The sequence below is a fragment of the Grampus griseus genome (assembly GCF_964374135.1).
Source record: "Grampus griseus genome assembly, chromosome: 12".
Taxonomy (NCBI): Eukaryota; Metazoa; Chordata; class Mammalia; order Artiodactyla; family Delphinidae; genus Grampus; species Grampus griseus.
The window spans coordinates 1,890,745-1,914,488 of record NC_139006.1 but is presented as its reverse complement, the minus strand read 5'-3'; the positions used below and the strand labels follow the sequence as shown (position 1 = coordinate 1,914,488).

General features: G+C 50.4%; 1 protein-coding gene across 1 annotated transcript in view; it reads right to left on the bottom strand.

Moving 5' to 3' along the window:
• Nucleotides 1-23,744, bottom strand: part of RIMBP2 (RIMS binding protein 2) — a 203,268-nt gene that overhangs the window by 94,445 nt on the left and 85,079 nt on the right. Inside the window, exons 2-3 of the mRNA XM_082668289.1 lie at nt 16,892-16,981; nt 8,500-8,622 (exon numbers count right to left, since the gene is read on the bottom strand). The gene's annotated coding sequence lies outside the window, so the exon portion shown is untranslated. The remainder of the gene's footprint in view (nt 1-8,499; nt 8,623-16,891; nt 16,982-23,744) is intronic.

Here is a 23,744-nt window from a genome sequence, read left to right as displayed (position 1 = left end):
TCTTTTAACCTTCTATCCCCCTTTTCATTCTATTTCTGCAACTCTGGCCTCTGCTCTGTTCCTCAGACATGGCAGGCCCTCTGTCTCAACCCTTTGTATCTGCTGTTCCCTCTGCAGGAACATCCTTTCCCCAGACTTCTCACAACTGTCTTCTTCCCTTCACCCAGGTCTCCGTCCACATGTCACATAATCAGTGAGACCTTCCCAACCACTGAATATAAAGTAGCACTTTCATCTTCATCACCCTCTAACCCCTTGTGTTTGTCACCCCCCGATACGTACATCAATCTGTCTATCAACTCTCTGCCAGAAGCAAGGACAGCACCTAGGAAGTGTTTGCCACATATTAGGTGCTCAATAAATACCTGTTGCATGAATGTGTCTTTTTTTTTTTTTTTTAATATTTATGTGGTTGCGCTGGGTCTTAGTTGTGGCATGGGGACTCCTTAGTTGTGGAACGTAAACTCTTAGTTTCAGCATGCATGTTGGGATCCAGTTCCCTGACCAGGGATCAAACCCGGGCCCCCTGCATTGGGAGCACAGAGGCTTAACCACTGGACCATCAGGGAAGTCCTGAGTACATCTTTATGTGTGGGTTTTCATCAGGGCTATTACACTGGAAGGTCTATCACCATATCTGGTCCTACTTTTCTGGCTGTTCAAGTGCAAAGTTACTTGGCGGCCCCCCTGATAGAGCAGAAAAGGACGCTGAAAAAAAATATTAACATATCGATGTGCTGCTGCACTCCTGCTTTACATAACCCATTACAGACCTTAAGGCGCACATTGTCTTTTGCTAAATTGAATTATCAGTATGAAGACACGTGGCCCATCAGTGATATTTGGAAACAAAAAAGCCGACATATGGACGTGATCAATGGAGTAATTATCAGCTCAGACAGACGCGTAACGCGTGTTGGCCCAACTCCAGAGCTCTGTGACACCACATCAACATAAAATGCACGCTCTTCCTTTACCGAATGGCATGTCCTCTCTGCCCCCATCACTCTGAGAACTTGGAAGAAGACGGTGTCAGGCACAAGGCAGCACAATTTAGTTGACGACTGTGACCACCAGATGTTCAAAGGACAGGACACCGTGGTCGCCTTCAGAGCTTCACACTTTAACCCCAATGAACTGTTCCTGCCTTTCACGCCACCTGATAACTGAATGAAGCCGCTTCCTGAGGATTAGCAGGGTGGTCCCCAGCGTGAGGACGGAGGTTCTCCCGCACCAAGAATCCCCTGCTCACGGTGCACTCCGTCTCCAACACAAGGGGGTTCCCTGACCCCCAGTCCAAGCCCCTAATGATCTGCATCACAGCCAATGGCTCCATCCCTCACCCAAATACGCCTCCGAGCCCTTGGCATCATCCTGGGCCCTTCCCTATCATACCCCACGGCCAAGCTGTCAGCAAATCCTGTTGATTTCACCTTGAAAATAGACACAAACTTGACCGCTTCTCTGTCCCCTCTGCTCCTGCCTTGGGGGAAGCACCCACATCCCGTGTCTGGAGAATCCCTCCTAACCCACCCCCTGGCTCCCACCCCTGCTCCCCGGCTTCTTCTCTCGGTGCGGCCACTGCTGTGACCCTCGACAGATGAAAAGCGGATGCGGTCCATCAGCTCTCCAGCACCCTGCCCCGGGAGCATCGATCCCCTCGCCGCGTGTATCCCTGGCTTGGTAAGGGGACGTCACACCTGTTCCTGCATCTCGTGAAACCAGGCCGGCCTGAAAGTTGCTTTGGCCGATGGGAGAGAGGGAGGGAGGGACTTGCACCCTTCCGGCCTGGTCCTCCCGCGCACCCCTCTCCTTCGTGGCCCGTTATGCCGCTCTTGAAGCCTTAGTCAGCCTGCTGGGGGCTGGAGCAGCAGGGAACAAAGCCAGTCACCCTGACCCAGACCGTCCCGCGTCAACCAATAGCCGGCCAGGTCCAGCCAAGACGACAGCACCGGGCAGCCAAGCCACGGCCTCGGGGACCGCACGAGTCGTTCTTGTTTGCAGCCACGGGCTTTGGGCTGGTTTCTTATGCAGCAGTTTTGTGACAAAGGTGTCTGACGACACCTAGAGCAAATTCCAAAACCTTGGATTTCTACTTGGGCTCATAAGACTGCCAGACCTCACCCCAACCTCAGCTTCATTTGCATCCCCCGCCCCTCGGTCCCTGTTCACCAGCCACCTGGCTGATACGCGGACAAGTCGAAAACCTGCCCATCTCAGCTCCTTGCACTTTCCACCTGCCTGGTGTTCCTCCCCTGAACGTGGGCAAGCCCCCTGCACCCCCTTCACTGAGAGGCCCTCACTCTGCTCAGTTGATGTGTCTGGGAGAAGCCCCCTCCCAACCATTCTTTATTTTATTAAAGTGTACCTGATTTACAGGTTGTGTTCATTTCTGCCGTACAGCACAGTGACTCAGTTATACATAGACAGACCTCCTTTTTCTTATTATTTCCCATTATGGTTTATCGTAAGATATTAAATATCATTTCCTGTGCTGTAGAGTAGGACCTTGTTGTTTCCAGCTACTTTTAATTAATTAATTTATTTATTATTATTATTATTATTTTTGCGGTACGCGGGCCCCTCACTGCCGTGGCCTCTCCCGTTGCGGAGCACAGGCTCTGGACGCACAGCCTCAGCGGCCATGGCTCACGGGCCCAGCCGCTCCGCGGCATGTGGGATCCTCCCGGACCGGGGCACGAACCCGCGTCCCCCGCATAGGCAGGCGGACTCTCGACCACTGCGCCACCAGGGAAGCCCTCCATCTACTTTTTAAAAGGGTCACTACATCACTTCCTACTGCCCCGCCCTAGTTTATTGTCCTTCAAAGCGCTTACCACTGCCCGACACCACGTTACAAATGCATGTCTTCTTCTGCACGGATTCTCCTCATTGACTCTGTTTTGCTAATTACAGCGCTCCTGCTGCCGGGAACCGGGCCTGGTACACAGGCAGTGCTCAGTCGACATGTACGAGTGAGTGAGTGAGTGAGTGAATGAATGAATGGTCATGTAATAAACACTGTGGGCCAGGGACACCACTGTTTGTCCTGACTACGCAGACCCCTGTTGAGATGCATGGGTACAGCCCTTTCTCTTGGGTAAGGCCGCTGGGTGTGGGGTGATTCCCAACCAGATAAGGTGGACAGGCGAAGGGGAGCCTTCTTATCCCATCTTTGCTCAAACTCTGATGTTTTCCACCTCTTGCTATTTTTAATTCCGAAGAACAGGAATGGGTCCAGGAACATTACTTTTCCTATTCTTCAATTCCCACCACGAAGAACTCTTCCTGGGTTCTTCCTAGGTGTGGGAAATCTGGCTTTAATGATTCCTCCCCATTTTCCTTGCTAATAGCTCAGGAAAACGGCCTTTAGGTCTGCTTGCCCAAAGAAACCCCCAAGAAAGACACATGGGAAAACTGCTCCTCAGTAGCTACGAAGGTGCTGCTGAAGACATCTCCTACTGCATTGTCCTGCATCCCCCTCTGAGGTAGCATTCCAAGCAAGAAAATCACGTTTGGTCCTCCATGCTTCATTTTCCTGGGGAAACAGTAGGTTCCCCTCTCTTAGGGAGTGAGAATTATGTAATTGCCTATATTTCCTTTTATATCCAGGCTGCATGGAAACACAGGCCAAATTAGAATCTTAGAGTAACTGTGTCTAACCTCCAGGCTGGCATACTTGAGTTCTCCTTTCTCTTTATCTGAAGTTTTCACTTCCATTCATAGCATTTGAGCATGTTCCATTACATCTGACAGTTTCGGTGATTTGACGATATTCTTGGAAAGCAGCATGATAAAAACATATACATAGATAATGAACTCATCAATTATTATTTTTAAAAGTATAAAAGTCAGGATGAATTCACATCAGGTTAACTCTTTTTGGTTTGGTTCGTGCAGGGGGTATTATTCTCATTGGATTGTCTTAGAAAACAGCCCCAAATCCTGTCTTCTCTGTTTTAGGAATAGTTTTTGTATTTTGAAGGAAAACAGACATTCCATTCACAATCTGGTAAAAACCAGTGACAGTGTGATTCTGCGGGCCACTCACCAGTCCCTACCCCAAACTAGCAGCTCAGCATTTTTGCTTCTCCCAGATGAGGGTGGGGGGTCAGCCAGCCCATCCAGGCTCGGCGGCAGACAGGTCGAGATTGGAATCACGCACCACCCAACCTCCCCCTCACGTGGCCCCCGAGCCTGGGGAAGTTCTCTTTGGTTCTCAGCAAATCATGCTGATCGACACTGGTTTGGGGATCAAATTCCATTCAAATCAATGACAACTAGAGACCATACATCACACTCCGGGAGTTCTGGGGATGTCCAGGCAACTTCTGGAAATGCAAGGTCATCATTTTGCCCAAGTTTACAGCAACGACAGGATTTTCTAAGCCAAGTCAGCTGCATCTCCGCCCAGCACGGCAATCACCTCCTCCCTTCCCCATCGCCCACTGATGGGCTTTGCCGCTCAAGAAAAAAAGAAAGAGGCTTCCCTGGTGGCGCAGTGGTTGAGAGTCCACCTGCCGATGCGGGGGACGCGGGTTTGTGCCCCGGTCCGGGAGGATCCCACGTGCCGCGGAGCGGCTGGGCCCATGAGCCATGGCCACTGAGCCTGCGCGTACGGAGCCTGTGCTCTGTGGCGGGAGAGGCCACAACAGTGAGAGGCCCACGTATCGCAAAAAAAAAAAAGAAAAAAAGAAAGGCTAAGGTGGAGTGGGGAGGGATGGATTGGGAGTTTGGGGTTAGCAGATGCAAACGATTACACTTAGAATGGATAAACAACAAGGTCCTACTGTAGGGCACAGGGAGCTATATTCAATATATCCTGTGAAAAACCATCATGGAAAAGAATATGGAAAAGAATATATACCTGTATCACTGAATCACCTTGCTGTATAGTAGAAATTAACACAGCATTGTAAATCAACTCTACCTCAATGAAATAAATTTAAAATAAAATACAACCCCCAAATTGCAAAACAGAAAGAAGGTTGATCTTGAATAGCCCTCTTATTATCATGACCAAAGTATCAGAAGGAGAACATGGAAATCGCTGTGCTTTCAATCGGTCCAAACTGAGGCAATGCTGATACAACATGCAGCTACCGCGCTTGGGGGGTTCTCTGAAAGCAGCAAAGTTCGGCAGGTTCTGTCCCGGAGCCCAGCGAGTTCAGCCACTGTAGTGGAATCGTCACCTCCCCGACCTCTCCCTCCTTGCTCTCAGCCCCACAGGCTCTCAGTGCTGGGTGTGGGAAAGGGCAGATCACACAGGGTTTTGCAAATTTTCAGGGCAGGCGCTTTCCTTCGCCCGCCATGGAATCAACCCCTTGCAAAGGACATGCCTCTCCTCACCTCCGGGTCTTCTTTCTCTCCCTTTTTGCACAGAGCAAAACTCTTTTGAGAAAGAGCTCCGTTTGCTCCCAACAAGGCCCCTGCCCCAGGCCAGCCTGGCTCCATCGTCAGTCGCTCACTGAAATGGTACTGAGAAGAACTTTATGGAGAAGGTGCTCAGGGCCTGGCTTTGCTCCGGGATCGGAGCCAGGAAAGGGGCGGGGCAATGGGGGAGGATGGAGTCAGGGCGGGAGGGGAGGACAGGGCTCCGGAGAGGCGAGGGCAGCTGCAGGCTGCAGGGCTGTGGCCAGGGAGGCGCCAGGCTTTGGGTGAGTGAGCTGGGCTGGCGGGTCCTGCGGAGGGTTTGCGGATGCTGCTGGGACCTGACTTCGGTTTGGACGGTACTGCTCTGGCCACCCCGTGAAGAACAGACTAGAACAGCACCGTGTGGGGCGGTGACCAAGAGAAGGCGAGGGCCAGAACCCCGGCCCTGTGACGCTGTCACTTGTCCCTTTGGGCCCCTCGCAGCCTCCAACCTCTCCCCCCCTTGCTGCTTTCCTGGTGACAAACGTGACCGTGTCCCCTGATGGCTGCTCACAGCCTGCCCATCAGCTACCCAATTCCACCCTTAGAAAGGGGGCCAGAGGGACACGCCCATCCAGAGCCCACACGCTCCCCTCTGGACCACAGTCCAGCTCCCCGGACCCTGGAATGCCCCCGCCTCAAAGCCCCCAAGCTCCCCCGCCAGCTCCTGCACAGGCCCCCTCCCTAGTCTGCCCCCCAGAAGGGCAGGTGACACCCCTGGGGTGTACCCCCTGGACAGGGTGGGCAGCCGAGGAGAGGGCTGTTTGCAGGGCGCCATGGGCAGAACCTGGACGTGAACTCAGGGTGTCTCCACGCGTGCAAGGCCCTGGTGATGAGGCTCAAACCCCAGGTCAGAAGGAAGGACGGCGGGCCCCACGAGGCCAGTGAGAATGCACAGCCCTTCACCCACTCCAGGTAGCAGGAGAGACTGGCCTGAAGCCCGGCAGGCAGGAGACAAAGACGGGAATTTCACGCCCCGAAATTATAAACAGGGCCTCCTCTACCCACAGGTAGCATCAGTGCTATTGGTCGCCTCCTTCAAATACTCTAGAAGTGGGGCAGGCTGAATAATGTTCCCCAAAGATGTCCACCTCCCAGTCCCTGGGGCCTGTGACTACGTCACCTTACACGACAAAGGGACCCTGCAGATGTGATGAAGTTAAGGACGTTGAGATGTGGAAATCATCCAAGTGGACACCGTGTAATCACAGGGTCCTTATAAGAGGGAGGCAGGAGGTCGGAGAGGAGAGAAGATGCTCATTGCTGGCTCTGCAATTAGCAACTTCTAATAACAGGGAGGGGCTGGGAGCCACCAGAAGGTGGGGAAGGCAGGGAAGGTCTCCCCAAACCCTTCCGAAAGGCAGGCAGCTCTGCTGACACCTTGATTTTAGCCCCATGTGACTCATCTTGGATCTGACCTCCTGAACTGTAAGAGAATACATTTGTTTTATTTCACGTGGGGACAATTTGTTACAGCAACAGTAACAAACTAATTCACAGAGCTTCTCACCCTCGGTGCCAATGCCATTTTGGGCCACTTATTTCTTTGCCGTGGAGGCGGTCCTGTGCATCGTAGGAGACTTAACAACATCCCCGGCCTCTGCACACGTGATGCTAATAGCCCGTTCCCCGGTCCCAGCCAGCAAAAATGTCTCCAGATTGTCAAATATCTCCTGGGGGCATAGTCACGTACACTGTCCTTCATGCTGACTTTACTCCAACAGACCCTCAGCAAAGCCCCCGGGTGCACCTGGATTCCCAGTCCATCTGCCACTGAATTCACCAAACCCTGACTTTCACCAAACCCAAGCTTTACAGGTAGAGAGCTGAATGAAACACGGTCGTTGCCTCAGAGAACCTGCAGTCAGCGGTCGAGGTAGCTGCTGAAATGAATAATTACGTGGTGGAATCTCATCCTTTATGTCTATGTTCTAAACTCAGAGCAAATGGTAAACAGCAGCATGGTCAGGGTTAGCCTTGGCCTTTCCTCCAGAGAGTGTCAGGTAGACACACGGGGGCATCTTACATGCCACCAGCACTGGGTACAGATCTGCCACCTCCTGAGAGCCACACGAGGGGCGTGGTTCCCCTTCAGGGCCAGCAGTGAGAGAACAGGGCATCCTCCCTCTTAAATTGAGATGGAATTCACATCCCATAACATTCACCCTTTGAAAGTGTACCTTTCAGAGGTGTTGGTACATTCACAAGGTTGTGTAATCATCACACTAATTCCAGAACATTTTCATCACCCCCAGAAGAAACCCCGTATCCACTTCCCCCCTCACCAAATAGTCCCAGCCAACCACTGATCTGCGTCCCCTCAGAGTTCTAGAAGTTTCCCCCAAATAAGCTATAGATGCAGTTAAAATCACTTCCTGATGCAAGACGGTGGGTGGGTGCAGCATAGCTCTGTTCCATGCGTGTGAAATACAAAGGCTTAATCTAGGTACTAGATTGTAGGATTGCAGGTGATGATTATTTTATTCTTTTATGTTTAAATATTTTTTCCCACTATGAGAATCCAATAAAATTTTAACACTCAAAAAAAAAAAAAAGCCAAAGAATTCATTCAGCTTAACTCAGTAACGTCAATAGCAAATCAACCCACCCATTAAATATTGAAGGAGATCCCAGCTCATCAAGAATGCATGAAGCTATCCAATTACCTGTACCCTGATAAAGCAATTTTCTGACTTAGCTATTCCCTTTATGACAAAGGTCGTTAACCATCTGAAGAACAGCTTAAAATTCATGAAGTTTGAAAAACCAAAGGTAGACACCTCTGGTCTTCAACATAAGCCCAATTTCCATTCCGGAGCGCTGCCTACCATCTCTTGTTCTGCAGTGTTTGACATTCCTAAGAAATGGAAACGCATAATCGGTTTTACAGGATCGCTTCCAGAAACATTCACATTTTCTTATTTATTGCTTCGTATGCCACAGAGAGGGTAAAAGCGGCGCCAAGAGCCCTGAATTCTGATGATTTTGAAACTCAGAAGGAGTTTCAACCACTTTCTACTTTGGAAGTCCGCAGCCCCTCCTTCTTCACGCTCACGCTCAGGAAAGCGGAAGTGAAGCCCATCCTACCTTTAGGACCTGTTCTAGGTTCTCCAGCTTGGCTTGGAGTTGGTGTTTCTCCTTCACGGCCAAATCGCGTTCTCTGGTCACTATGGTGAGCGTGTGTTTAAGTCGAGCATACTCTGCTTTCACCTACAAGTAGCAAGGATGGAGAGAAGGGGCTGTTTACAACATGCATAGGAGCTGCGGTGGGTATTTGTCCCCAGCTGTCATCTGTCACCTCCCCTTTTTGGAGACTCTTCCCCTCTGTCATCCTCAGTCATGGACTTCATGGTGGGTCCACTCCTGCTGGGGTGAATACGTGTGACCAAAGGCTGGCCAGTCAGCACACAGCCTCCTTCTTCATCCCGCCCATCCTCGCCACGGCCACAGTGATTGGCTCGGGACTGGGAATGTGACCCAGGTCTGGCCAATCAGTGTAATCCCATGCCCTGGATATGGTGATTGGTTGGGGCAGGGCACAGGACCCAGGCGCATCTGCAGAGAATGAGATATTGGCCTTGTGTAGGAATCCGGGAAGAGACTCTCTCTTTTGCCCTCTGGACTTGGAAAGCTGAGGACAAAGGCTGGAGCTACTGTGCCATCATGAGGGAAGAACTCAGCTGAGAATAGAGCCAAGAGAGGCCGGGGGAGAAGTAGGGTCCTGATGACATCACTTGAGCACCTAGATCAAGCTGTGCCTGAAGCTAACATATTCCTTTCCTGTTACTTGGGCCAATAGATTCCCTTGGTTTGCTTGTACCAATTTGAATTGTCTTCTGTCCCTCTGAACTGAAAGTCCTAACAGACAAAATGTTACCCAAATCGTCGAGCCATACTAATTTCTGTCATCTAAAATTTTCACCCGTCTTAAAAGTGGACAAAAGGGGCAGCAAGGCTCCACGTGGATTAGAATGGTAGGTGTTCCAATAACCTCAGATATCACGTCCACCCTAAGCCCACAACCCCCAGGACCACGTTTAGAACTCATCTGGGAGGCTCCACCGATTCTCCATCTCTCCTCTAGCTCCTTTGAAACAGATGAGGGCAGCCATTGACGGGAGAAGTTATCTGATTTATTTTCCTTTATTTTAATTGTGCAGCGTATTTTAACCCAGCCACAGGATTTTAATTTCTTTCCCTCCTCCCTAAACATTACAACATGAATTATGTCTTCAATAACAGACTGTCACAAAGTCACTTTTTTTTTTTTTTTTTAGCTACAGAAGTCCTGCTTCAAACGCTTTAGGTACAGAGTGTTCGTTTAACCTTACAATTTCTGTGGCATAGAAAGAAAGGAGGGCGCCCACTTGGCATTCCTAAATGGAACAGGGTTACGTGGAAGCTGTTATTAAGAGGTCGTAGAGGGTCCTGATTCCCAGAGGTATTTTCACGGCATTTTGCTACAGCATGATGCATCAGGCAATGAACGTGGGGAAAAATGCACACGCTCCCTTGTGAAAATGTCATGACCTATAGGAATTAAGCAGTACCCGCACTTGAACCTCAACACTGGGTTTGCTGGAAAGCCATCACTTCTCATGTTCTGGCTAATCAAGGAAACTAGACTTGGGACTAGTGTTCGACTACCCCAGGTCCAGTCTCACACGGTAGCCAGCACTAGCTCTCCGGAATAAAAAGCAGATCTTGCTGCTTCCTGACTGAAACCTCCCGGGCTGCCATGGAGATCAGAATAAAATCCAGACTCCTGGTGTGGCCCCAAAGTCCTGTAGCAGCTTGCCCACCCACCTCTCTGATCTGACCCGCAGCCATTCACCATGCTCAGCCACCCTGGCCTCTTTTTTTCCCTTGAACAAGCCAAGCTTATTCCCGCCCCAGGGCCTTTGCACGGCTCTTCCCATTGTGGCACATCCCTACCCAGCTCCCACTCCACCCCCCCCCCGTCTCTGCCAGTCTGGCTCCTTCTCATCAATTATGTCACTCCTCAGACAAGCCCTCGGGTACCAAAATCCTCCCCACCTGTCTGCCTCCTTTCCCCTCACTGCTTTGCCCTGCTTTATTTTCCACGGGCGTTTATCACTATGTGAAATTATCCTGTGAGCTGTTTACGTTTTTCTTGGGGTTTCTCCTCATTAGAATGTAAGCTCCGATGGGAAAGGAGTTTTCTTTTGTGATCCGATTCCCTGCCGTCAGAGAGGAGAAGCAGAGTGAACAGCCAAAGTCCACATAAGTCAGGTGTTTCCAAGAAACTCAGGTTCACGTGTTGTAGGGAATCCCCCGACTTGGGTTTCAGGCTCCGTTTTCTGACCTCATTTATTTCCGTGCATTTAGTTTTTATCCAGTCCCTTATAAGAGCACCGGGCAGTCAGGACCAGGCCTTTGGCCAAGAATAGCCAATCCCCAACCTGCAGACAGACCACAGCCCAGATGTGAATCTGCTAACTGACTGGCAGGCACCAGACCTGCTCTCCCACAGGGATGTTGCCAGCGGTGGTTAGGACAGACGTTAGAGGGTCACGCCCACCCATAAATCCCACTTACCCCACATGGAGCTAAAATGCTGTGCTTTTGTTGTGGGAAATACTGTGTTCGTTGTATATAGTAACTTAACAGAAAGCAATACTGTTGGGGGAAAGAAACAAGCTTTATTTGTCTTGAAGACAACGCTTTAAAGGACAGCAGCTGTGGACGAGGAAGAATCTACCAGAGGACTTCTGGGCAGCTAAAAGCCTCCGCAAGTCGTTGGCATTTGCACTTTAATACATCTAATACACGTCATCTCATGCCAAGATTGTGGTTTTGCATTTCTTTGACTTAAAATTTTCCATTGTGTCCCCTTTATGTTTATCGGAATGATTGAGGTCACTTCCCCGGTTTGCAACAATGGAAAGAAAGTCTGCTGGTAAGGAGACAAAAGGACAGATTTGGGGAGAGACTGAGGTAGGCTGAATAGAGACCCCACAAGGACGTGCACATCCTAACCCTGGAGCCTGTGAATGTTACCTTACGTGGCAAAAATGACTTGGAAGGGGTGATTAAGATAAGGATCTTGAGATGGGGAGACTGTCCTGGATTATCCTGGTGGGTCCAGTGTAGCAATGGCAAGGGTCCTGATGAGAGGAAGGCGGAGAATCGGGTCGGAAAAGAGAGATTTTAAAGATGCTGTACTGCCGGGTTTGGACAGGGAGGAAGGGGCCATGAGTCCAGGAATGCGGGTGCCTCTAGGAGCTGGAAAAGGTGAGAACGCAATTCTCTCCTGGAGCCTCCAGAAGGAATGAGCCCTGCCGACACCTTGATTCTAGGACTTCTGACACCAACCAGTCTGGCTCCAGTGACTCCACAATGAAGAAAGGAAAGGAAGAAGAAAGTGTTGGAAACATGAGGTTAACTTGCTCTTGGAAATCTCAGGGACTAATCTCTCACATGAAAAAAATACCCGTTTGTGAACATCTCTGCTCCTTCCAAGAAATGAAAATTCTCCACTGTCACTGTCACGTCACCCTCCAGCTCAGCTCCCTTAACTCACCCACACCCACCTAAATGGCCCTTAGTAACGCTCCCCATTGCTTTTCGAGGTGTGTCATCTCTTTCCGGCAGGGACCCAGACTGAGATGCCGTGTGACCCCATTCTCCGTGACAGGCCAGCGGGAATCTCTGGGGGGCAATGACCCCACGTGAACACGATGCTTTATAAGAAAGGCTGGGCTGCTCCAGCTGCAGCGAGGATGGGACCCTCAGCAATGCTGCGGTGACCACAAGAGCCGCAGTCCCCGCGGGACGGCGCTGCAGGGGCGCAGGAGCCTGTGTCCCCGTCCGTCTCCAGCAGGTGCCTCTGCCCTGGGCTCTGGGAACTTCTGGTCGCATGAGAACAAGAATGCCCCCTGGGTGTTTACGTCACCCAGCCTGGGTCCCTGCTACCTGCAGCTGAAAGAACCGCCGCTGACTCTCGCAGAGAAGGGGGCTCTCTCTGATCTGGTAACAGCCGATCCCGTCTGGAAACAGGACCGAGGCTCCAAACGAAAAACACTCTAAATGTCGGCTCAACGGGCTGCTTGCAGCGCTGGAGTCTCAGGACCTCACGCCACTGCCCAGCCGGCCTTTCCAGCCCCGCCCGTCCCAGGAGCCTTGGAAGAGAGGCCCATCGGCTTACAAGTCCCTGGTCCCCGGCTGCCCAGTGTCCGGAGCTCAAAGCCGGTCACTTTCATGACCAGAGAACCCTATAGAGGCAAACCTATGTCCTGGCACCTGGACTAGAACATTCTCCTGGGAATCAGCCAGGTTATCTACTGAAGGAGAAGGAAGTCTCGGACTAGCAGAAAGGATGGGAAGAGATTTTCACTAAGACCTATAAACTCCCCTCCTCCACAAAAAGGAAAAAAAGTTCTCAGATGTTCAAGCTTAAAAGCCCAGACAATTCCTCCTAAGGTGGAAAGCTATGAACAGTGGACCCTTACAAGATTTTGTTTTTTAATAAAGGAAAAATAGATAATGATACTCAGGTGTGCCCGCTGGGCTTTTCCAGCCAAAGGTGTGTGGCTCCACGAATCCCAAACGTCCACGTGTGGCATCCGACAGATGCCCAGTTTTCTCAGTAATGCGATGAAGGAGAGAGACCGCCAGCTAGGGAGTGGCATGACCACTGTCCACACCAGTCATCTGTAACCGAGCCCGGAATTCCAGCCAACCTCAGATTTCTGGCCAGCAGGTAAAAAGAGTTCACAGGTCACAGGTTCACAGGTCATGAACTTAACACCCCACACTGTACCTGGCTTCAGAACATGGGTACCACCGTGTCCTGCTTGCTGCCTGGGACCTTCCACCGCACACAGGCACAGCGGCGCACTCCTGACTCAGGCACCAGATCCCGCCACTCGACTCGTCTCTACATCAAAATACAGATTTCGGGGGCAGCCGCAGTAGCACCAGGCGGGAAAGTAGCTTAAGACATTAGGCAACAGTTACTCAGTGAGAAAGCCTGAACCTCCAGTTAGCTACCGGAACACCTGCCCAGTTTGGGGGGGTGGAGCTTAATGGGCTCCTCTGAACCCAGGCAAGTAAGAAATTTGAAATCAGTTAAAAAAAAAAAAAAAAGTTTGGTGTGCAGGCTTCGAGGGCATCGACCTCATCCTTTGCGCTGTGTCCAGCATTCCCAGCTCGTTTGTTTCCTTCCACAGGGCTGACTGCCCAGGGGAATTCAATGCAATATTCCAGATAGTCCAATATCCAATTTTGCACCTACGAGGCAATCCCATCTGGGCAGGCTTCAGGGGACACACTGACTGCATCCCTTTGCCTCAATAATTAAGAGCTCTGAGCATTAAATGTGCTTATTTAATCAAGGCGACTAAAAAGCAGACTGCAAATCCAAGCCCGAATCAGCGGGGGGAACTGGGAATTCCCAGACGTCTTCCAGAGAACCAGGAAGGCTCCTTGTGTTTCTACAGGTGACAGAGGTGGCCCCCCCAGTGGATCTGGTGCTGTGGTTGTATGTTTTCAGCAGCAGCACAAACCGACCTGCCCCTTGCACATCCCCAAGTTACCCCGGGACACAGGCGCTGGTCCCTGAGGGCAGTCTTTTTTTTTTTAACATCTTTATTGGAGTATAATTGCTTTACAATGGTGTGTTAGTTTCTGCTTCATAACAAAGCGAATCAACTATACATATACATATATCCCCATATCTCCTCCCTCTTGGGAGTCTTTTAATGCTGAAGGGAGCTCATTTTCTGGGCCTTGAAGCTTTGTTTAAAAGGCCACGGTGGGGCTTCCCTGGTGGCGCAGTGGTTAGGAATCCACCTGCCAATGCAGGGGACACGGGTTCGAGCCCTGAGCTGGGAAGATCCCATATGCCGCGGAACAACTAAGCCCATGAGCCACAACTACTGAAGCCCGCGCTCCTAGAGCCCGAGCTCTGCAACAAGAGAAGCCACCGCAGTGAGAAGCCTGCGCACTGCAACGAAGAGTTGCCCCCGCTCGCTGCAACTAGAGAAAGCCCGTGTGCAGCAACGAAGACCCAACGCAGCCAAAAATAAATAAAAATTTATAAAAGGCCACAGTGTGGAGGCAGCAGGGGAACACGTTTCAAATCTTAAAGTGAAAAAATAATGTCGGATTTGGTGAGAGCTCTATGGGAGCAGGGGTGCCCCTCAGGGTAGCTGGAGAGACAGGTCTGGGAATGAGACGGTGGTGGCGCCCACCACCTGGGTCTGCTCTACGAGAACCACACTCCGGGTGCAGGAACCCAGCTTAGGAGCGGACAGACGCGCACATGGAGTGACCTGAGCGAAAGAGAGAAGCCGGAGAGAAAAGGAAAAAGAGAGAGAGAGAAAGCCATCCCAGGACCAACCCTTCCTCTGGCCAGCGTGCCCAGCCCTGTCGTCAGCCCGCCTCCGATGCCGAAAGCACCACCATTTTTTTTCATCTTTGTTCCTGTTTAAATAAAAAAACTCTTGGGCTGAGAAGGTCACTGAGCCTCATTATGGATTCACACTTCAGCGTGAGTGAGTTTATCAGAGACTTTCCTGTTTGGAAGGAAAAAGGACAGAGGGCACAGGGCCTGGCAGGAATAGGAGGCAAAAGGGGAACTAAAGGGAGAGTTGGGGGCGTAGAAAAAACACATCTTTTTTTTTAATCGTGGTAACATACTCGTGACATAAAATTTAACGTCTTAACCACTTTTAAGTGTACAGCTCAGTGACATGAAGTACGGTCACATAGTTGTGCAGTCATCACCACCAGAACTTTCTCATCTTCCCAAACTGAAACTCTGTCCCCATTGGACACTAACTCCCCATCCCCCCCTCCAGCCCCGGCACCCACCATCCTGCTTTCTGTCTCTAGGAATCTGACTGCTCTAGGGACTTTATATAAGTGGAATCCTACAGTGTTTGTCCTTCTGTGACTGGCTTTTTTCACTGAGCGTAATGTCCTCAAGGTTCACCCGTGTTGCAGCACTGCTGTCAGAGCTTCCTTCCTTTAAAGGCCGAGTAATAGTCCATTGTACGTATATACCACCTTTTGTTATCCATTCATTTGTAGATGGACATGGTAGCTTCCACATTTTGGCTATTATGAATAATGCTGCTATGAACAGGGGTGGACAAATACTGCTTCTCAGTCCTGCTTTTAATTCTTTTGGGTGTATCCCCAGAAGTGGAGTTGCTGGTTCGTGGTGTGACTGCATTTTTAATTTGCTAAGGATCTGCTATCCTGTTCTCGGTGGTCCCTGCACCATTTTACATTCCCACCAACACCTGCTATTTTCTGAAAAGCACAACTTTTGGGGGGGGAAGAAAAAAAAAAGGCCAAACAGGAAGGCAGGAAAGTAAGTGTGTAATCAAGAAAGCTCTAATTTTTATAGTAACTGAAATACGCTTTAGTACATCTGTGAAATTAGCGACTCCAAACCACCAACCAATCGTTAACTAATATCTACTCTGAGCACCCACGATGTGTCCCGTAAGATCAGGTGCTGGGGATAAAGTGATGGATATGAAGGCAAAGACCTCTGCTACCTGGGAGGTGACATTCTTACGGGGGGGTGGGGACAGACACACACATTAGTGAAGACACATGACCGACCAAGTAATAAGAGACACAAGAAGACAAAAGCCAGGTGAAGCCACATGGTTAGAAGGAGGAGGAGGGAGGGACGCAGGTGGGAAGCAGGGAAGGTCTAGCTGAGGACGTGGCTCTTAGGCTGACATATGAAGAGCGAGAAGCTGACGGCCATCGGAAAAGAAGGGAGTAGAGCTCTAAGCAGGGAAAGTCATGGCCTGCCCAGGCAGGCTTGGTGGTCAGAGGAGCAAAAAGAAGTTCAGCGTGGACAGAACTTCAGGAATCAAAGGTCGAGAGGCAGGTGACAAGGCTGAGCAAGGTGGCGGCCGTGGGGAAGAGCTGCATTCCTATTTGGGAGGAAGTGTACTCAGAGAAGCAGCACTGCCTGGCTTCAATCACCAGATCGCTCTTGATCCTGCCGGAAAATGACTGTCGGATGTCAGGAAGGGTGGTAAGCAGCCCGTTTCAGCATCTGCGCCAGAGAAATGGCGGCCTGCATTGGTGGGACACAGTGGGGATGGGCTGTTCAGAGTGAGGTGCAGGGGTGAGGGAAGGAAGAATCCTGGACGGCTCCCAGCATCTTGGCCTGAGCAGCTGGGCGATGGCCAGTCACTGGGATGAGAAAACTAGGAGAGGCAATGGTGTGGGGATCGGACATGGGAAGTTTTGCTCCGGCCCCGATGTGACCGAATAGACGTCTAGGTAGGGATGCCTAGCAGACAGCAAACGAGACGTTTCCCAAGTGCTTCGGGCAGTGGCCACAGGATGAAATAGAAGAGGCGGGACCCAGGGTCCCGGCCACCCTCCTTTGGGTGGCCTGCAGTGAGTCTCCCTCTTCGCCTTCCCCAGGTCCCTGCCTGACAGCCCCCCTCCCGGTGGCCCGTCAGTAGTGGCTGTCGGTTACCTTGTCCAACTGCCGGGCCCTTGCGGGAAGGCCTGCATGATGGGGTCTCAGGCGATGGTCTCCCGGGGCAGCATCCTTCAGTGCATTTTCCTAGAACAAAAGGAAAGGGCATGGTGAGATGAAGCCCCAGCCTCCAGAGACACGCGGAACACAGGGGTGAAGGGTTCTGATTCGAAATCAGACGTGGGTTGGGTGTGGTTCTGCGATTCACAAGCTTGTGGTACTGGACCGGTTTCTTCTCTTCTTTCCGGGCCATGAGTTTCCTACTCTATAAAACGGGAGGAATGATGCTTTATGACGATGTTACAAGCAGATGATAAAATAATATCTATAAAGCCTGAAGAGAAGTGTGAGAAGATAGTTCACATCCGATACACGGCGTGCTGACCTGCATGACACGTTCGTGTCCTGAAGCGGCAACAGAACCGCTCTCCAACTGCAGTTTATCTCAAGCTTTGACCCGCCCCCTCTCCTCACAAACACTGCTCCAAACACATTGCCATAATAAACGGTAGATACCTGTCTTGCTCCAAAAGAAGATAAAAATCTACGAGGACTGTGGATGGCTGGACCACGTGTGGTGGTGGAACTCTCAGGACCCGCCAGACTCTGAGTCCAGAAATGGGCAGAGAGAATGAGGACCCCAATTTTTCTTGCTATGCAGGACTGGAAGCATCCCATTTGAGGCTAGAGGCCTGAGCAAAGGTCACCACCTGACCCGAGACTGAGGTCAAGTCCCCAGCCCCAGAGCTCTAGCTCACATAAGGGAATTCCCTGGAGAGGCAGAGGGACCAGACCCCCCGGCTCAGTGATATCACCTGTGCAGGAAATCTGAGCTACCAGTAGTAAAACTGGGAGCGTCCACAGGGTGGGATAGGACTACAAAGAAGTAAGATGAGCACAGAAAGAGACAGATCGGGGGTAAAAATGTCCCATGAAAGGTGAGTCTGAAAATAGAAATTCCAAAACCCAGAAAGAAAACTCACACTACTAAAGAGATTTAACAAAATTGGTAACCAGGGTGAACTGACTCCAGAAGAAATAAAAATGACAAAGCAACCTGACAATGACATCAGCGAGCAAAGCTGAGGGTCCTCGCAAAGGTAAAGGAAGGGATGACGTCCATTCAGAAAGCATAAGGAAGCAGCAACAGGGACGATTAGTGGCCCACTGTGGAAGGGGACGGCAACGGCCACCAGTAGTCAGGTCTGCAGTTTTCTTGTTTGCTTGAAAACAGGTGTGTTCTCTGTTCACCTCCTAAGTGAGTTACTCTCTGGGGAGCACCCACGTCTGAACTGACCTGGGAATCTGCTCTGCAATACTTCGAGAGTTCTGAATTTGGGCTCATTCACACTCGCGATAGGAAAGGGGCAGGAATCACACGGTTCTGAACACCTCCCACAGGAAGAAAGGCTCCTCCTGGCTGTTTTCAGGTCCCGCATTTCAGTCAAGCCCCCTTCCCCTCGGCCACCGTCGTTACCATCTCCTCCTCTCCATGGCATCTCCCAGGTTTCCATGGTGATGAAGCACATGGAAGCAATCCCCACGCGCCTCGCCCGCGGGGTCTGGTTCTGGAAAACAATGGTCCCCAACCCGTGGGAAAGCGCCTCGCTCCTCTGAGATGCCCCAGCGGCGTAAACGCATGGTTGTCTTTCTTAAGTCAAGCAGTTACAGTGGAGTCCCCTGCCAGCTCCTTGAAGGACCTGGAGACATTCTGAGATGTGCCACATGTGAGAGTCACCAGCAATCACAGGGATGGGTGCACTGATCCAGACACCTGACGCCTGGCCTGGGAGGGCTTGGATGCCCCAAGGTGAACTACGGGGGCCGTGTCTCAGGGAGTTACAGGAGCAACTTTAAACAGGGTTGGGATGTCAGTTCTGCGGTCAAACTGGCTCAATACAAACTCTAGCTCCTCTGTGTGTTGTCCTGTGACCTCCGGCAGGTTGTCCGATATCTCTACACTCTCTAAGATGGAAGGATGTAGAAGTGTCCACCCAAGCAGCCTTTGGGAGGATTAAAGGAGATGGTTCTCGCAGAGCACCAAGCACTTCCCTGCGCACGACGGCAACTCAAGCAGGGGTCCCCTTCCCCACCGGAGGCACCACTGTCACTGTCCACACCTTCCGCATTCTGCCATGCCCGCCATCACCCCCCTCTGCAACTCCCCTAGAAAAGTGGATTGCAAGAAGGGGACGTCGGGAAGAGGAGCAGTGCTAACCCTTTCATCCGGTTTTACGGTGGTTGTAGAAAAGTTACATTCATCTGTTTTACCCATATTCCATCTCAGTGATCAAGGTCAGCTGCTTCACCTGATAAAATCAATCTTCACAAGAAAAAAAGCCCAGGATCTAACTCCAGTCCGGGAAGCACCGATCCACAGTGTCACCAGGCAAAAGGGAGGACACGTGGCCATCGCTTCCCCAAATCAGTCCAAGCATGAATCGGCAACTGGGGTACAGCTTACTGTACTGGTTCCCCAGCCGAGAGGAGCTGGGAACAGAAAGAGCTGCTGAAAAGCAAACTCATCCCCAGACGAACAACCCTGCACCCCACAGAAAACTCCTCAGCAGAAGGCAAAGCCCCTCACACAGTGATGCTGAAAGAACCCATCCAGCAATCAACACGCCCAGGTAAAAGCCCGAAGAAGGGTGAAGATGCCACGTAAGCCACGCAGACTACGCGATTTCTTTGCCCGATTATAGCATCTCATTTATCCAGACTTGCCGATCACCACTGAAGAAGCCGAGAGGCGAGCATGGGGCAGGGGACACATGTGGTCTCGCCCTCAGTGTTGCGGTGACGGCAGACGTCGGTCCTCCCGCCCTTTGGAGTAACAGAGCACGGACGCCCCTCAGACATGCATGCATCTTGCATTGCTCGGGGAAAAATTCAGAAAAAGCCTACGGCTCACGCTTCCAGTCCTATTGAGATGCTGAGGAGCAGCAAGACTTACCCTGGAAGCTTTCATCACTGACACCGTGCAGGACCAGAGCTGCCCACCCGGGGAAGCTGTCACCTAGCCCTTCTGGATTAATCAGCGCCACCAAAGCAGGGCTGTCAAGCAGGAGACGGAACACCTCACGTACTGGCCGCATGCTTGAGACCAGAAGGCCCCCCAAAGATGTGGGCTTTCAGTTGCAACACGACAAAATGAGACTCGCCAACAGGCGCGGGTGCACAAGCTATGACAATTCACAGGAGGAGGGGGATGGCGAGGACTTAATATAATCTGACACTCCTGCCGAGTGACGAGGTTCTTCACAGCCTGGGGTAAGGCGGCCGGCCACGCCAGCGCCCAGATCACAGGTGTGCACACACACCTCCCCCTGCTACAGTGTGATCTGCGCCACGCTGGCTTCCCCTGTGCTGGGGGTTTGACACTGTTGACTACTGACCACATCTGAGGGCCTAGGAATTGAATCTGACAGCCCACGCCCACCGCCTGGAGATGCAAAGCCAGTGACTCACGCATCACTAGGACTGTGATAACAAAGAACTTTCCGAACACCAGCTGTATGAAATCACCCTTTAAGCTCCGTCTTCCCGACCTGAAATAACGATTGTCAAGAGAGAAAAACCAGCCTCTGTGTATCTGTTCGCTTCTTCGGAAACGGTGCAGCTTTCCTGCCCTTGGGAGACTCTCAGCGTCGTGATGGGAGCAGACTGAGCCTTGGATACTTTACATTTAAAGCCGTCCAAGTAAGAGGGTTTAGGGTTCACCAAACAGTGGATGCGTGAGACAGGCTCTACCCTGGAGGAAGCAAAACACAGTCTGTCGAATCTAGCTGTCTGCAACCACAGACGGAAAAGGGCACAGTCCTCTCCCACTTTGTAGACAAACATTTGGAGGTTAGGACCAGCCCCCAGAAGGTTGGTCAGGAGCTCTGGTACTGAGCTGAGGACACCTGGGACCAGTTACCCCTGAAGGCTGAGTCCCGGGAGAGAGTGCCATCTGCCAGTGAGACTAAAGGGAGGACCCAGGACAGAGTGAGGGAAACACAGATACTACAACGGGCAGAAGAGGCTCCTGCAGAGGGCTGGGCAGGAGTGATGGGAACAAGGAGTGTGACGTCCTATAAGCTAAGGACGCACAAACTTGAGGATGAGGGTCCACAGCATCAGATGCTGCCCAAGCCAGGTGAGTACCATAGGACAGACGTGGTCTTAGTGGGTGCAGCATTGAAGACGTCCCCCATGACCTTCAAGGGAGGTGCTGAGAGAGAACCCTCCTACGATCTTGATGGGAATGTAAATTGGTGCAGCCACTATGGAGAACAGTATGGAGGTTCCTCAAAAAACTAAAACTAGAGCTGCCATATGGTCCAGCGATCTCACTCCTGGGCATATATCTGGAGAAAACTCTAAGTCAAAAAGATACATGCACCCCTGTGTTCATAGCAGCACTATTCACAATAGCCAAGACATGGAAACAACCTACATGTCCATTGACAGATGATGGATAAAGAAGATGTGGCACATATATACAATGGAATAGTACTCAGCCACAGAAAAGAATGAAATAATGCCATTTGCAGCTACATGGATGGACCTAGAAATGATCATACTAAGTGAAGTAAGTCAGACAGAGAAAGACAAATATCATATGATAGCACTTATGTGTGGAATCTATAAAAAAAGTGATACGAATGAACTTATTTACAAAACAGAAATAGACTTACAGACATAGAGGACAGACTTATGGTTACCAAAGGGGAAGCGGGGGAGTGATAAATTAGGAATTTCAGATTAGCAGATACACACTACTATACAGGTAAAACAGATAAATAACAAGGATCTACTGTGTGGCACAGGGAACCATACTCAGTATCTTATAATAACCTATAATGGAAAAGAATCTGAAAAAGAATATATAAATATATATGCATAACTGAATCACTTTGCTGTACACCTGAAACATTGTAAATCAACTCTACTTCAACAAAAAAAATAGAAAGTTTTAAAAAGTTTTCAAAAATAAAATAAAAATACAAAGACAGGTGCTGAGGATGGAATAGCAGAGGTCACCGTGTGAGACGGGAGAGGTCCAGAAACTGAGAGTCGAGAGTTCTTGGAAGAATACTGAGTTGAACAGGAGAAGCGAGCCCAAGATGAGCTTCCGAGGGATGTGCGTGGCCGCGGGAAGGCGGAGGAGATGCAGGCTCGGGCAGCAGCAGTGGTAGGTAACAAGACCCAGTGGCTCCACCCTCCTCCTGCAGGTAAGTGGCTGTTGGTGGGTGATGGAAACAGGGACACTCGCGGGAAATCCAGTGAAGGCCGCAGGTGGTGACGCTCACGCGAGCAGCAGGCCACACTGGGAAGGAGCGATGGCAGGAGAGAAGCACAAAGCACTTCGGGGATGAGACCACGTGAGGGGAGACGAACGCACGTTCAATTACTTCAGCGCTGCAACGCACAGAGCTCCTACTCTGAGCCAGGAGCTGATCTAAGCTCGTTGCTTCCTTGTTTTTCTTTTTAAAAGCTCATCCACTTCTCACAACATCTCTGTGAGGTGGACACTACTATCCCCACTTGGTATACGAGGAAACCAAGGCACCAGGGGTTAAGTAACCTGAACAGGTAACCTCCACGTAGCAGGTGGGGCAGTTCCCGAGCATTGGACCACGCTGCTCCCTGCACCCCCGTCGCCCTCAACTCTCTTTCTGAAGAGCAAAAGGTCCTGCAGCTTTCCTGGTCCCCGGAGCTGCCAATGGGCTCAGAAATGCCTCCAGCTGGGAGGAGTGGGTGTCCTGGGAGACCTGGGACAGCGTTCCTCAGGCTGGGGGCTGAAGATACAGTCTTGGGGGGTGGTCTAGGAAAATAAAATTTTGGTATTTTTTATTTCCATGAAATCTAAAAGGAATAAATATAAGCATATCCCTTGCCTCCTTACCACTCTACTGAATTTCAATGCCTGTGTGTGTGTATGTGTGTCTGCACCGGCTTGAAGAATTACCATCTTGACTGCCCCAAGGTAATGAAAAGATGACAAAGGCTAACGTAAATGGTGCTTTCATACCAAGTGCGAGCCACATGCCTTCACATGTGCTTAAGAATCAAAGATTTTGCAGGAGTTTGAAAGAGATCAACGGTAGGAATGTTGAATCAACTTTCAGGCAGCTGTCACCATCTGCCTAAGTAAAGTTACGTAAAGGGCACCATCTTTACTTACAGAGGAAAGTTCAGTTTAAATAAAATAATATCATCCGACACATTAAATTACAATAAGTTTGAATTTTGAACTTTATTGGTTTCTCTCATTTGTTTCTTTCTAACCTGTTCATTTGTGTCGGCTGTATGGTTTAGAAAAGCTGTAAAAATTTTATAAACCAGTTTTATCACTGTGCACATGTAATTACATTATGAATTATAAATATATAATCATACTATGTTTAAATATAATAAAGACTCTGTTGTTATAACGTGCAAGTCTAGTAGGATCATATTGTGCAAGAGTGATATAATTACCAATGATAATAATATATAGTAAAAATTATGAAAGTCAACATTGGGATGTGCTTGATAATATTTTCCTTTCTGAAAAGTCTTCCTGAGTGGCTCTAGCCTAAAGGCATGGGCGGGGAGGATGGAGTACGCGCAGGAGAGAAAGGAAGGGGGAATAACAGGATGGCGTGGAGCGCCTGGGGTGAGAGAGCCGGAAGGAAGGGGGAGGAGCTTGCTTTGTTCCTGTCCAGGGTGCTGACCATGGCTGAGCCCCACTCCTGCCTCTTGTGGTCAAGGCCCAGGACAGCGTCTAAGTCATCACATGCTTTGGAGAAATACTGGGACTCAGAAGACCTGGGTTTGAGACCTAATTCTAACATTTACCAAGTGTGATTCTGGGTAAATTCTT